A 13612-nucleotide genomic window follows, 5' to 3' on the forward strand; every position below is an offset into this window, starting at 1 on the left:
GGTGAGCTCAGTATAATTTCAAAGGATTAACAAATTTATTCTAACTTTCTCAATTTAGAAAATTATTCATCTTCATTAACAGGAAAAGAATTCAGATGCAAAAGCTTACAATTTTTCTTAAAGATGATCATCTACCAGCCCAGGCTCTATTTCAGCTATCTCTGTTACCCAAATGAGTCCTAGAGCTGCTGGAGCAAAAAATATATATAATATATAATATCTATATACATATAGATAGATATTATATATATATTAATAACAAATCAGCTTGCAGATAGTAATGTCCCATAACTTGGCCCTTTCTTAGGAGGGTCATGGCTATAACTAGGCACTGCAAGTGACTCTATTCCTCCATTCATTGGGATTTTAAATATTGCCCTGGTGAATGCAGCATACTAGAAGGATATGATTAAAGTTTTCACAGATAATTCAAATACACCAATAGACAAACCTTATGAGGAAGAAAAAAAAAAAAAAAGCAGCACTTCCAATGAAAGACTACTTAGATAATATAAAACTTGTAATATACATTAGCAAAACTGTATGGGGCAGGTAGAGGAATATAACTTTTATTGCCTATTTGCCCTCAAAGTCCTGATATTTTTATTTAAAGAGCCTGAGAGCCCCTAGTAAAACCAACATTTTCTGTAGTTCAAGTGTGAAGAAAATAATCTGGCTTCAGGAGTGATACACATGACTAAGAGCTGGTCAACTGAGTAATTCAATCCACCCCGTCAAAGAGATTGGTTTAGAGATAGACACATGACCCAGTCAAGGACAGTAAGAGTCAAGCTTGGGATCTGCTGGAAAGACACAGAGAGGCATGCTCACTCTTCAGCTTGACTTAAATTTAGAGATGCTGTAGCCTTTTTTTAATCATTAACTAAAAAGGAAGCCACCATAAAGAGCAAAGTCAAGGCATCTCAGTCCTTGGATTAAGGCATCCTAGAAATCAGTAGCCCCTGTGTATGTATATAAGCCAACAGATTCTCTTATTTGCTACAGCCAGTATGAACTGGGTTTGCTATCACTTGTAGTAAAAAGAGCACCAAATAACAGGCTCACTTGGAGAAAGACAGCCATTTCAACAGGTCCCATTTTGAGGTACCTCAAATAATTTTTCAGCTGGAAGTCCCAGTAAATGGAATGGGCTAATAGCCAAATTAGACCCCAAGGGCAACCACTGACATAGACACATACACTGGAGAAAAAAGTTACTTTTCTTTTTACACTTTAAATACACGCAATTATTATTTGTCAATCATACCTTAGTAAAGCTAAGGGGAAATACGACATCCTTGTATATTGTGTATCCAAAAACATAAACCAATACCTTTTTTTAAAAAAAAAAATCCATTATCTCTTAAATCACATAGAAGACAAAAAGTAGAGTTCCAAGCCACTGTTAAATCAATGCTAGCTTCTATAATTGTCCATGGATTTATCTATACTGATATTACTTTTTTCTTTATACATCTTTGACTTATTCTCTAGTATCCTTTCATTTCAGCCCTAAGAAGTCCCTTTGGATTTCCTGTAGGACAGGTCTAGTGTTAACAAACTCCCTCAGCTTATGTTTATCTGGGAATGTCTTGAGAAGAAAAAATCCTAAGCTGCATTGGATCTAATGCAAAATTATGGCCTATATATAGTATCAGATCAGCTTCCAGCATTAAAAGTATAGTCATTTGATTCCATTCTAACTGACACTCTCAAAATGTGTTAGGCTACCAAATCTCAGCATTTTCTACTAATAAGCAAGTATAATTCACAACAACATAGCTGTAGAGAAGTACATTTAATTTTTGTTAACGTCATCAACCATTACTTACTCTGATGGCAAGCCTTGCTCAGGATTATGCTCATTTTCAGACATTCACTTTCAGCTTAAACTCCTCATTCTTCCTCTCACTGCTACCTTGCAGCAGCCACAAAGCCTGCACATTGGGGTTGGAACCGCCAACAAAAAAATAATGATTGTTCTGCAGTAACTAAGCAACTAGAATAGTATTTCAAAGGCTTCCAAAATCTGTTGGCCACCTACTCATACTTTGGGTTTGAGAGAACTCAGACCAATGAGGCTGAATACTGACAGACATCACTCTACACACCCTGCAGCCTCTGCGGCATGTTTCTGTTGATCAGTTGAGACTGAGTAACACATAACTACAAACTGGGCCACACCTAATAGTCTGCTACATTTATAGACTCAACCCAAGTGTTTCTTAAAAATACTCCAATTAAAGGCAAAACTAAAGTTTTGTGACAAAGTAAGTAGTAAAGAGGCCGTTTCTGTGATCCACCCAGCCTTGTGACTTTTGAAATATCACCTACCTCTGCTGTTTCTTCATCTGCAGAACATAATAGTCAAACTAAACGATCATCTCCCAGAGCTAACATTTGAGAAATCTTGTGATGAAAGCTTAAAATCATGTGGTCCCAGGCAATGTTATTGGTATTCTGTCATTAAGTTATGGAGCCAGTCAATATTACTCATACTGGGCCTTTGCAAGTCTATGGTGATTTTCATATTAAAATGTCAAACTGGGCAGAAATAATTTTTTTTGACACAGTAAGGCTTATTTTGGAATCTGAATTAAGAGAAAGTTTAGGCTAATGGTTAACCTTGGATTAATATTTATTTTACTAATGTTAGCTTTGTATCACACGGTGATATCCTATTTCCTCCAGGGTATTGTTTATGCCATTATAAAATTCTAGCTAACACCCCTAAATTCTAGACAAAAAGTATTGCTGATAAATACAATTGACTACTCAGAAATCAAAGTATAATCTAAATATACTTAGTGAAAATGAATGCAGGGATCCTCTGACTAGCTATGATATTGTTTTCTTTCACAGTGTGTCCTAGAATGACTGCTGACAGCTGCAGTGCAAGGCTGATAGCAGTATAAGGTAACCTTAAAGCATCAGTTATAAGGCATCTCTTTAGATTTTTCTCCTAACGGAATTAAGGGCTTACCATTCAGTTCAACAGCAAAGAAGATGTTCTGAAGTGAGGGATGGTGACACTGTCATGGGTACCAACCATAGACAGCAGGATAGGTCAGGGGGACCTCAAAGTGGACTTCAGAACCCAATAGACTTAAGTCTGAATTCCAGCCCTATCACTCTCTAGCTGTGTACCCCTGGACAAGTTGTCTTATCTCCCTGAACCACTGGGTCTCATCTATTCCATAAAGAACTACTAAGAAGTACTTCCCAGGGTTATTAATGATAATACATGAGAGAATTACATACGTAAAATAGATTACATGGTGCTTGGAACACTCAGAGTACTTGGCTCACCTTTCCTTTCTTCTGGTCCACTTTTGGGCAAATCACTTCAGAGCACTGCTAAGAGAAGCCAGCCACTCAAAAGTTCTCTCCTCCAACCACAAGTTAACCAGAAGGAGCTGCTTGCTGTTTGAGTTGACACTCTTTAGTAAATCCTGGCATAACTTCTGTGACAAGGTGAGTGACCACATGGGACCAAAAGAAGGAAAGACACAAACGTCCTCATCAAAGCACTCATGGGCCACAAAAGTACAACCTTCATTCTCTTGCCTCTGATTAAATCTACAGCTACTTGGGCATTTTCCACAAGCGTTGAGACAGTCATCACAGCATAGGTAGACTCCTCTGATTTCATCTCAGCCTTAGATGTTGTCGTTTGAGCTCTTCCTTGGAAAACAACCATCAGAGAAGCCTGTGGCTGTGACACACCCCTTTACTATTCCCATATTAATTCCCTGAATGGTAAGTGTAAAAACTTGCTAATCTTACTGCGCTACTTTCTGCCTGGCTTCTCACAGCATGGTGCTGAGGAATGGAGATTCTATTCTAGAAGGTGTTAGGCCATGAGGTGTAAAATGAGAAGAACCTGTACAAAGAATGTTTCTCCAAGAAAGCTTCAATTCAACCTCCATGTCACCAAATTATCATTTGTATTGTTCAGAGTTCCAGGTCCCAGTAGTATCTGCCCCGAGGAGCTCAGGAAATCCCCTCAACAGTGCTGCCCCCTTTACTGCTTCTTTATATCTCAAATTAACCTGCAAGTCCAGATGTACAATGGAACCATGCCAATGCCCAGGCTGGGAACAGGAGGCAGAGTCTCCAGGAGGCTAACGACCTCAGATTCCCTACATCACTTCAGTTTTCTCTCAACACAAAACCAATTTCCTCTAGGAAAGACGCTTCACATCAAAAAGAGTTTTAAAATGGGACTGGGCATGGTGGTTCATGCCTGTAATCCCAGCACCTTAAGAGGCCAAGGTGGGCAGATCACATGAGGTCAGGAGTTTGACACCAGACTGGCCAACATAGCAAAACCCCGTCTCTACTGAAAACACCAAAATTATCTGGGCATGGTGTTGAGTTTAATCCCAGGTACTTGGGAGGCTAAAGCAGAAGAGTCGCTTGAACCTGTGAGGGGGAGGTTGCAGTGAGCCAAGATCATGCCACTGCACTCCAGTCCTGGGCAACAGAGCAAGACTCCATCTCAGAAAACAGTAGCAAAAATACAGAGTTGTAAAATGGAGACATACACTGTAGAGAAGAAGAAGAAGAAGAAGAAGAAGAAGGAGAGGAGGAGGAGGAGGAGGAGGAGGAGGATGAGGAAGGAGGAGGAAGGAGGAAGGAGGAAGGAGGAAGGAGGAAGAGGAGGAGGAGGAGGAGGAAGAAGAAGAGGAAAGAAGAGGAAGAAGGAAAGAGGAAGAGGAAGAAGAAGAAGAGAAGAAAGAAGAAGAAGAAGAAGAAGAAGAAGGAGAAGAAGAAGAAGAAAGAAGAAGAAGAAAGAAGAAGAAGAAGAAGAAGAAAAGAAGAAGAAGAAAGAAGAAAAAAGAAAAGAGAAGGAGAAAAGAAGAGAGGCGGAGGAGGAGGAAAAAGAAGAAGAAAGAAGAAGAAGAAAGAAGAAGAAGAAGAAGAAGAACAACAACAACAACAACAACAACAACAACTTAGACCTCTTCCTAATGTAGTGATTCTCAACCTCTACAACATGTAAGATTCCCTGGGACACTTTTCAAAATCGCAGGTAACGGGCACCACCCCAGACACAGAATCAGAAACTCTGGGGATGGGCTTGAACATCTGTAGAATTTTTTAAAGCTACAAGTCAAAGGGTGAGAAACACTAGCTTAGTCTACGACTGGTAATGAGGTGTAAGTCAGACTTGGAATCAGGTTTTCCCCAAATGCAGCACTCCTCAAAGGCTACTGGGTGGGACATTGTACCTAAGAAGGTTGACAAATGTCCAGCTGGAAATGGATTCTGTGGAGAAGAAGACTGGGAACCCGGAGGTTAAACAAAACATGTCTCTACTTTAGAACTCCCAGAATCTTCCTAGGCTAAGGTACGTTGTACGCTACGAGAGAGGAATCCATTATACAGTATTTTCCCAAACTTATTTGATCACAAAATTCTTCTTTGAAAAATATCTCACAACCCTAGTAGTCTCCAGGAAACACTCCGGGAAACGCTGGTCTCATGTGCTTGTCCTTCAATAACGATTTCAAGAGATTTCCTGGAAGGTCAGTACAGTGCAAACATTCATTTAAAAATGTGTTTGAGTTATTGGCCTTAGGGCTTTGCTGACTGTACACTGCTCTACAGTCAGGGCTGCGGGACCGAAAACAGCAATCACTGCAAACTGACTCCATTCGCAGACGCATTACGATCCCCTGGGATGCTTTTCAAAATTGCAGGTAACTGGCACCGCCCAAGACACACAGAATCAGAAAATCTGGGGATGGGCTTGGGCATCTGTAGTTTTTTTAAAGCTCTAAATCAAAGGCTCAGACACACTGGCTTAGTCTACGACCGGCAGTGAGGTGTAAATCAAACTTGGAATCAAATTTTCCCCAAATGCAGCGCTTCTCAAAAGCTACTGGGTGGGGCCATTGTTCCTAAGTTGAGAAACGTCATGGGTGGTGAGGATGCTGTGTCCCATCCTCCCCCACCTCGAATGGGGCTCCAAACAGCTCAATCCTTTTCTAACCTGGTCCGAATATAAACAAACCTAAGTCATCACCAATAACTATCAAGTTGTGAATGAATATGGGACTGTGCACACATCACTGAATTTCCTGGAAAAATATTACCAGATCTTTTCATGTTCTTAGCAATACCACAAACCTGTAAGTACCTTATTACATACAGAGGCCCTCTATGATGTTATTCTACTATTAACAGCTAGTGGCAAGGGCATAAATACTCCTGCATTACAAGAGAAACCAGTACTCTCCAAGTTAGGGGGCCTGGAATGCCACAGTTATCAAAGTGGAAGGCTTTCTTCTCGTTGTTTCTCCTTTGGGGAGTCAGAATTTTAAACTCTCAACACAAGTAATAAACTTCCAGCTATGATGGGTTTCATATTTGTGATACCTTTGTGATCAGCATTACAAATATACAACAACAGGCCAGGCATGGTGGCTCACGCCTGTAATCCCAGGGCTTTGGGAAGCTGAGGCGGGCACATCACTTGAGCTCATGAGTTGGAGACCTGTCTGGGCAACATGGCGAAACCCCGTCTCGACAAAAAATACGTAAGTTAGTTGGGGGCGGTGACTCTTATATATAGTCCCAGCTACTTGGGAGGTTGAGGCAGAAGAATTGCTTCAGTATGGGGTGGGCAGGTAGTTTCCAGTAAGCAGAAATCACACCATTACACTCCAGCCTGAGTGACAAGAGTGAAACTCTGTCCCCCCACTCCCCCCAAAAAAAGTTATATATATATATATACACACACACATACACACGTATATACATATATATGCATATATACACACCAATGAAAAATGCCATAGGCAAGGTATTCAATTGACAATGACAAAGTTATTAGTATCATATTAATATTCCCAATTTCATATTCTAGCCAGTGAGAAGAACTCATTACAAATATGATTTTTTTCTGTAGAGTGTTGATTCCAAGTAACTTATGAAATAAGTTCATCTAAGCAAACTCAGAAAGAATTCAGTGATTTATATCCTATACAAATACTGATTTCCTAAATGTAAACATCACTTGTGAGCATTGCCCATAAATTACAGCATGCTCATGCACTCAATTGACAAATTTTCTGAGGTCCTCTTATGCACCAGGCAGTAGTATTTCAGGAGTTGGAAATACAGCAGTGAACAAGAGATAAGAACCCCTGCCTTCATGAAGCTTTCATTCTAGATCTAGGAATCCAAATAAATGTCAAATTAATTGGATGTTCGTCATTTCAATTTTCTTGCAAGTTTGGTACTGAAAGAAATTATTTCAGCTGCTCTGTGCATGACATGAGTTCAAGACAGAAGACAGGGGTGCCAGCAGGCAGAGGAACCAGATCCTAGCTGTACTTCTATATACTACCTTAGCTCATCTTTTTATGTCTGAGTCTCAGTTTCCTCATTTTTTCATTAAGTGCAGAATTGGAGCCTGACGCATTATTCAATGCATAGTATTTGAGGGGTGTTTGAAAATGTGTGGGAGTGGGGAAGCCTTCTGGTTGACACAATCACTGAGTGGGCCCAGGAATTATGAATGTCCTTTATGTCACAGGACAAGCCTATACTGGGGTCACGGAGCTCTTGAGAGCCAAGATCGGCTGACTCTGTTCGCAGTCCTTTCCCAGATGACATGCTATTCCATTCTTTCTAGGATTGTCTAGGGTATTATGTTCCCTGATTTCCGTTCATTTGCAATAGGTTGGGTAAAGCAGCGGAGGTTTCTTTGATGGGAAAACCATCTGCCAACATCCTCTCCTCTGAAAACCTCAGACTAGGTAAAGCAGGCAGCTTCTAGTTATCATTCTAAAGCTACTTAAATTTTCCAAATGTCCCCCAATTCCTTTTAGGAAAGTTTTTTGTTGTTGTTGTTTGCTTGTTTTTGAGATGGAGACTTGCTCTGTCACCCAGGTTGGGGTGCACTGGCATGATCTTAGCTCACAGCAACCTCCATCTCCCAGGTTCAAGCAATTATCCTGCCTCAGCTTCCTGAGTAGCTGGTACTACAGGCATGCACCACCATACCTGGCTAATTTTTGTATTTTTAGTAGAGACAGAGTTTAATCATGTTGGCCAAGCATGTATTGATCCCTCTCTTTGTCTCTCTCAACAGTGACATCTCTCTCTTTAGAGTTATTCAACCCCTAATCTGCCATTAAGACACATATTTGGGTGGCTGCAGGCGACAGGACTGCAAAACGTCCCCAGAAAGATTCTTTTACCTAAACTAATGATTAGTAAACTGTGCACTGAGGTGCCCCGGGGCATCAAAGGGAATTCACAGAGGCACCTTGGAATATTTTAATTTTGTAGCATAATGTAGTAATAATACACATCTATTGGACATGATACAATCAACGTTAGATTGAGCAACATTCCTTTTGGCGATATCATATCTTTGCCCAACCACCCTTTTAGTGGTTTCTGTAATGAATGCAATTGCTGCACAAAATGAGGTGGTGTCTAATCTGATTCCAAGATTGAGACATCGCACAGTGCTCAAGAAATGCACACATTCCACTGTTAATTGTGGTCGAAAGTGAGATCAAACTATTATTTTTTCCAATTTATTGTGTTATTTTCTCAAACAGCTTCTAAGTCATTAGGACATAAATACTCATAGCTGATAGACCTAACTACTTTTCTTTTTTTTTTTTTTTTTTTTGGAGATGGAGTCTCGCTCTATCGCCCAGGCCAGAGTGTAGTGGTGTGATCTCAGCTAACTGCAACTTCCACCTCCTGGGTTCAAGTGATGCTCCTGCTTCAGCCTCTCATGTAGCTGGGATTACAGGTGCCTGCCACCACATCAGGCTAATTTTTTGTATTTTTAGTAGAGATGGGCTTTCACTACATTGGCCAGGCTGGTTTTGAACTTGTGATCTCAAGTGATCTGCCCGACTCAGCCTTCCAAAGTGCTAGGATTACAGGTGTGAGCCACTATGCCTAGCCCTAACTACTTAATTTTTAATTTTCAGCCATAAGGTATTTCCTTTGTTTGAGGGATATTGGAAAAATTAATGAGATGCTAATGGCACCATGAACTAAGAACATTGAAGAATCTCTCAACTACACCTCTTGGTCAATCTCCAAAATAGGGCAGAGAATAGGAAGGGTTGTTTTTCACAGAGGTGATATTTAGAAGAAGAGATCAGGACCTGGACCCACCTCCTCATGAAGCCACAGCAGCAGCAAGAGCTGGATTGGTCTCACTACTTGACTGATAGGGATCAAAAATAAGCATCTAGGCAGGGTGGAATGGCTCAAACCTGTAATCCAGCACTCTGGGAGGCTGAGGCAGGAGGATTGCTTGAGTTTCAGACAAGCTTGGACAACATAGTGAGATCCCTCTCCATACAAAAAATAATAAATATAAAAATAAAATAATATAAAGGGATAAAAGCAACTCTTATTAGTTTTAGGGAGAAAATAGTAGCTATATAGTATTTTTAAAAACCTGCCATCACCTTAACTGCATCATCAAAATTAACATTGTCAATGAGGAACAGATGTAATACCTTGATAAGAACACATCATTTAGGTAGAATTCCTGTTCAGAAGGTATAACCTGAATCCAATTACAAGAATCACTCATCTAACCCAAAATCAGAAATTGCCTTTAAAAGAAAAAAAAAAAAAAAAAGATTGTGTACTTCAAAAACATTCTCACAAAAGATAAAGAAAGGCTATGAAAATGCTTCAGGTTCAAGGAACATAGAGACATCGTAACTAAACACAATCCCTGATGTCAGTACTAGAGGGGAAAATACTTTAAAGGACATTAAGTCAATTTACAAAACCAGAACCCAGTACATTAGGCAAATTCAAACAAATGTTAAGTGTACTGATGTTGATACTTGCACTTTTGTTATGTAAGAAAATATCTTTATTCTTAGGAAATATACTACTTAGCAGGAAAGGGCTGTCATGTATACACTTATTCTCAAATGGTTCAGATAAAATAGTATATATTTATGTATGTATATGTACGAGGGGGAAGAAAGATACAAATAGCATGGATAAAAAGCAAATGGGCAGGTTATAGTGGCCCATGCCTGTAGTCCCGGCATTCCAGGACTCCGAGGCAAGTGGATCACTTGAGCCCAGGAGTTTGAGACCAGCCTGTGCACCATGGCAAAACCCAGTCTCTACAAAAGATAGAAAAAACTTAGGCAGATGTAGTGGTATACACCTGCAGTCCCAGCTACTTAGGAGGCTAGGGTGGGAGGATCTCATGGGCCTCAGAGGCAGAGGCCGCAGTGAGTCAAGATCACATCACTGCACCACTACACTCCAGCATGGGGGCCAAAGACAGTCTTTTGAGACAGACCCTGTCTCAAAGAAAAAACAAAAAAAGGAAATGATTTAATATGTTAACAACAGGTCAATCTAAGTAAAGAACACATAAGCTCTTGGTACTATTCTTATTTTTGCAACTTTCCTATACAGACCGTGCCCCACTTACAATCGTTCAACTTACAATTTTTCTACTTCACATTGGGTTTATCAGGGTATTAAATGCTTTTTGACTAATAATATTTTTGACTTACAATAAGCTTATCCAGATATAACAGCATCATTAAGTCAAAGAGCATCTGTAATCTGGAATTATTTCCAAATATTTTCAGTAAGTAAAGGTATATGTAGCACTTTGGGGTACAAGAAGCTAACTGCTTCAGTAACTAAACAGGATGCCTGCACCACAGCTAAAGAATGTATGATATGTTTCAGAAATACATTGGGCTTCATGACAGGAAGTTCACTGTCAATCAATAGTGTGACGGTACCAAAGCACATAAACCTAAGTTCTCAGTCATCAGCCTGCTGAAGACTCCACAATAAGTAATGTGCAGAAACAGTGAAAGGAACTGAAGATACCAAACTTCAATGAAAATATATAGGGACCTTACTGCTAAGGTTCACCATATGGAAGTGAAGTCTGCATCATTTTGCGGTCCTCCCGGGTCATCACAACAACTAGGCTCCTCAAATGACTCTGTTCTGTAGCTGGAGTGGAGCCTGGGACCCAATTGCTCTCAAGTGCCCCAGAAGATAGCTGCAGATGGCCCACAGACTACACTAGGGCCACAGGTTCTAGCTGACCCTTTGCATGCTGGGAAGCCCCAGATCCCACTAATCTACTTTTTTTTTTTTTTTTTTTTTTTGAGACAGAGTCTCGCTCTGTCACCCAGGCTGGAGTGCAGTGGCTGGATCTCAGCTCACTGCAAGCTCCGCCTCCCGGGTTCACGCCGTTCTCCTGTCTCAGCCTCCCAAGTAGCTGGGACTACAAGCGCCCAACACCACGCCCGGCCAATTTTTTTTGTATTTTCAGTAGAGACAGGGTTTCGCCGTGTGAGCCAGGATGTTCTCGATCTCCCAACCTCGTGATCCGCCCGCCTCGGCCTCCCAAAGTGCTGGGATTACAGGCTTGAGCCACCGCACCCGGCCCAATGATTTATTTTGAGCAAGTCTGTAGATTTCTTTGCAGGGTATCAGTAACATCAGGAAGGGTGGTTTTCATCTTAAATCAAATGAGCTGAAGACTCACTCAGTACAGAGAAAAAGCTCCTTGAGGTTAAAGGACACTATGCAGCTCCTCTCAGTCTGCCCAGAAAATTCCTACACATGCTCCAAGAATTCTGCTCAAGCATCACTTTTTGGGACTGATTCCTACATTCCTTCCCTCCAGGCTGGATGACAGCCCACTTACTGCTCCACGAGCCCATCTGTCTCAAGACCCTTCTCAACCTTGTGCATGAAACTGTTAACTTCCTTCCCTGTCTCTCCCTCTAGGCTGCTTCATGAAGGAAGGAGAAAGACTGGAATGGTGACTTGGAGACAGAGTATCAGAACTCAGCTGGGGACATCATGAATTAAAGGTGCTTGTGGAATATGCCGTGAAGATGGTTAGGAGTGTGCATCTCTGGGAAGTGGTTTGAGCTGAGGGTACAAATTGGACTCGGGAAGGGGAACATCACGCACTGGGGCCTATCATGGGGAGGGGGGAGGGGGGAGGAGGGAGGGAATGCATTGGGGAGTTATACATGATATAAATGATGAATTGATGGGTGCTGACAAGTTGATGGGTGCAGCACACCAACATGGCATAAGTATACATATGTAACAAACCTGCACGTTATGCACATGTACCCTAGAACTTAAAGTATAATAAAAAAAAAAAAAAAAGAAATTCGCAGTTTGGATAAAAGTTCACCACTTAGACCAGAAGAAACTGCACAGGTGAAAGAGAATGAAAAGAACAGAAAAACATGGACTGCTAGAGAACATCAATACTTAAGGCATGGAAAAGGAGATAATGAAGAAACAGCCAGCGGTGTTTTCTACCAGAGCTTATTGTCACAATATAAAAATAAGTCAAGGGAAGTGAGAGTCGCAAGGACAGTGGTCAAAGTGTCAAATGTTGGAGAGAAATCAAGGAACACATAGTATGTATAATCTGGCACTAAACACTAAAAATAAGACTTAAAATACGTGGTATCAGATTACAGTTAGATGAACAATAGCACTGAGACTCAAACACACAACAAGGACCTCAAAGGAAGAAAAGTTAGGTGACCATTTACCAAAGAAAGAACTCAAGCTGCCCACATGCAATTAGTTACTCCACACCCAGGTACCGTGTTCATTCCAACTTCATTCCAACATTTCCAAGACTATAGGTAGGAGTTTTATTTCACTTTGCTGCAAAATATATATGCATATCATATATAATGTATATATGATACATATGCATATTATATATAATGTATATGATATGTGCATATTATATAATGTATATATGATATATATGCACATTGTATAATGTATATATAATACACATATTATATAATGTATACATGATACACATATTATATAATGTACATAATGTATACACACACATATTAATGTATATATGCACATATGCAAAATATACACATATAATGTATATATACACATCATATATGTACAATGTATATAATATATACATATATTTTATATGTTGCATATATTATATATTATATAATGTACATATACATATATACATTATATATTATATATACATATATAGAAGTCAAATTTTATAAATTATGTGATGGTATTTTCTTTCATTTTTTTTTGAGACAGAGTTTTTCTCGTCTCCCAGGCTGGAGTGCAATGGTGTGCTCTCCGCTCACTGCAACCTCCACCTCCCAGGTTAAAGCGATTCTCCTGCCTCAGCCTCCCAAGTAGTTGGGATTACAGGCACCCGCCACCACACCTGGCTAATTTTTTTTATTTTTAGTAGAGACGGGGTTTCACCATGTCGGTCAGGCTGGTCTCGAACTCCTGACCTCAGGTGATCCACCCACCTCAGCCTCCCAAAGTGCAGGGATTATAGGCGTGAGCCACCACACCCAGACTTTAATTTTAATTTAATCTCTTTTCCTACTGTCAGGACCTTTACTACTTTTATATACCTACCCTCCAGGCTTGGCATAAGGTTGGCTAGTCACATGTGTTATAAAGTTAGAAAACACATTTGATGATACAAGTAGCCCCGTCTGCAAGTTTTTATCATACATGAGATTTTGGTTCTGCAGGCTCCCCATCAATTCTGTGGGACATTCTTCCAATAGATTCCCCT

General features: G+C 40.3%; 1 protein-coding gene across 10 annotated transcripts in view; it reads right to left on the reverse strand.

Annotated features, from left to right (window-relative positions):
- Window positions 1-13612, reverse strand: part of CSGALNACT1 (chondroitin sulfate N-acetylgalactosaminyltransferase 1) — a 364179-nt gene that overhangs the window by 183304 nt on the left and 167263 nt on the right. The window contains exon 1 of one of the 10 annotated variants that reach the window (XM_030937630.1): window positions 1833-1852. The exons of the other annotated variants lie outside the window; for them this stretch is intronic. The gene's annotated coding sequence lies outside the window, so the exon portion shown is untranslated. Of the gene's footprint in view, window positions 1-1832; window positions 1853-13612 lie in introns of those variants that run through there. 10 annotated transcript variants of the gene reach the window in all.

Source organism: Rhinopithecus roxellana, chromosome 9 (assembly GCF_007565055.1).
Source record: "Rhinopithecus roxellana isolate Shanxi Qingling chromosome 9, ASM756505v1, whole genome shotgun sequence".
NCBI lineage: Eukaryota > Metazoa > Chordata > Mammalia > Primates > Cercopithecidae > Rhinopithecus > Rhinopithecus roxellana.